Here is a 2,203-nt window from a genome sequence, read left to right as displayed (position 1 = left end):
AGAGTAACAACAAAGGTCTGAAGAGACAAACTACAAACCACTCTGCCAGTTCCTCTCTCCCCCACAAAAAGAGAGGGCTCTTTGAGTTGACTCACCCTTTCATACTGTCTTACCGGTGAAACCATCCTCTATAGGTAATGCAAGATTAGCAAGAATTTTTCATTTGCAAGCAAACTAACTAAAAGCACAGCAGTTGCCTTAAGTTTGAACTTCTTGTCCATGTGATGGTTAATGTGCTGGTCAGTTAGTTTTCAAGGTGTATTCCGTAACTAATCTGAGAAGCTGGAAAATTCTTTCCTTGAACCTTACAGACCCTTGCTATTAGTGTCCTATTCCATCACTCTGCCTCCACACCAAAAGAAATAACAAAAGACCCATCGGAGATAAAGACTAGGAGCAAAACCGTAGAGAAATTTTAAAATGTGTTTTCTCTTCCAGAAGTGGGTTGCCTTTGGTGCTATTTATTAAACAGGATAATATGAATTTTTCTGAATGTCTTGGGTGGGGGTCAGAATAATAATGCCTTTTGTCTCCCCCCTGCTTTACTGCACTGCAGTTGAAGCTAATAGAAAGCAGTTTGCTGTTCTTGGTGAAGCAAGTGGGGGTCAGAGATGTTGGACAGGCCTGAAAACTGTAAAAATACGACCGGTGACAAATGAATGCACTTGGCAGAAGGCTGGAGAAGTTATAAAATTTCCCCCCAAAATTTTTTTTAAAAAATTCAACAGTATCTTGTGATTTACCAGGGAAGAAGAGACTAAAGATTATGTAGTACTTGGTAATTTATGTCTTTATGTATGAGCTTTTATTTCACTTTGCAGTACAGTTATCTTAACCAGAAAGTGCATTTGCTTCTGACAGGGACTTGCATGCAAAGCCTGTGAAAATTAAGCAAGCTCTTGAGTTATATCAAGAACACAGTTTAGTAAGCATTGAATTGAAAGTTAGATTTCCCAGCGAGAGAATTTTGAATGATTTTAGAAAAGCACATTTTTTTCTTATTTTCTTTCAGAATCTCTTAACCCAGAGTTTGTCATGTGCCCTCTCTATCTCAAGAACTGCTCTGAGTCCCTCAGGATATTTCGCACAGGACAAACTATACACTTAAACCTTGCTTTCCACTGTGATTTAAAGTTATAAATACGGCCTTTCCTTGGTTTGGAAGAGGAGGAACACTGAAACCATCAGCTCTGAACAAAAAAGGAGGGATTATAGGATTCTCCTAGAAAATCCAAAGAAACTATAGCAGAGTTTCCCTTTTGTCATTAACAAAACAAACAAATCTTCTTTGCATTCCTTTTAGTAAATTAAAAAGTTTCAAAGTCTGAAACCAGTCTTAGAAGCTTCTTAATTTGCCCAGTATGCTCTGCTTGTATTCATTTTCAAATGTGATTGGAAATAAAATAAAGTACTGGACAGATTTGACAATAATATGGAAGGCTTTTCTAAATACGTTTTGTGTTTTAAGACAAATTCTTACTTAATGAAGATATTATTAAAGATTAACACATTTTTGTTTAGGTTTTAAATGGAAAAGTTAACATATGTTGGAATATCAAGACCTGGATGTCTACAGCACCTCTTCAGTCGTTAGGATTAGCAAGCTCAGGGCTACCTCAAAGGAAGGCCATAATTGACATTTTGCCATATTTGTATTAACTCAAATGGCACTTTCAAACACTTGCCAAGAAGGCAAAGCTTGAAAAGACCAGTGAGAAGCAAACTGTTGAAATATTAACCATATAAAACATGTACATCCCTTAGCCAATATTTTTCCTTTTTAGTTCAGTGTACACCAAGGGAGAAATTTACCGAGGTCAAATAAAGGCTTTTTTCTCGCTAAGGCAAAGGGAGGGGGAGGGGAAGAAGGGGAGGGGAGGGACCGGCGACAAACGTAAAACAAACTGGTCCGGTTCAGTCGAGAAGGCAGGTAACGCTCCGGAGGCCGGTGAGTCGTGCGAGTCAGCTGGGCTGTCCAAAGCTTTCCGGAGCGGGCTGTTTCGTGCTTCTTTGCTCTTTCCTTCGCCCTTGCCCTGAGATGGAGGAGTCCAGCAGGAGGAGAATTTTCGCTATTGGGAAGTGACAGGTAGGAAAGGGAACCTGATCTGCCCCAAAAGACAGCAATTAAAGTCCTAACTGCTACCCATCTGTCAGGGGGCAGGCACCTCCCTTTCCCCCAGCAAAGTCTGTCCCGTGCTCTTTG

The sequence above is a fragment of the Nycticebus coucang genome, chromosome 11, assembly GCF_027406575.1.
Source record: "Nycticebus coucang isolate mNycCou1 chromosome 11, mNycCou1.pri, whole genome shotgun sequence".
Taxonomy (NCBI): domain Eukaryota; kingdom Metazoa; phylum Chordata; class Mammalia; order Primates; family Lorisidae; genus Nycticebus; species Nycticebus coucang.
This window is presented reverse-complemented; position numbering follows the sequence as displayed.